A 449-nucleotide genomic window follows, 5' to 3' on the forward strand; every position below is an offset into this window, starting at 1 on the left:
AATTTTCCATTAACTGCCAGTGGCCTCATTTGTTACACTCAGCCCTAGAGGGCCTCAAACCTCTGACTAGTCTTACACGGTCTGCAACACAATACCATATTGAATATTTTAATCAGTTTAGTCAGTCAATTCCATATGAAGAGTTGATGTAGGATTATGGGGAGAAAATATGTGTTAAATCTGATTTTTTGATTAAAATGATCATTTAATTATTTTTCAAAACTATTTTTCTGCTAATCTTTATGCCTAATGCCCACTACTCATTGGTCAGTTTGTCATACTTTGATGGCTTCTGTGTTGCTATGATTCTGGAAGCTATGCCACCAGTATTTTACATATTTACAGGGTCTTCCATAGTGAACAGAGAAATTCCAGACCAAGACAGACTAGGAAGAAAGAGAATTAGACCACTTCTGAATGGTTAGTCACTGAAAACCTCATGAATAGCA

Source organism: Chrysochloris asiatica, unplaced genomic scaffold (genome assembly GCF_000296735.1).
Source record: "Chrysochloris asiatica unplaced genomic scaffold, ChrAsi1.0 scaffold00123, whole genome shotgun sequence".
NCBI classification, from domain to species: Eukaryota; Metazoa; Chordata; class Mammalia; order Afrosoricida; family Chrysochloridae; genus Chrysochloris; species Chrysochloris asiatica.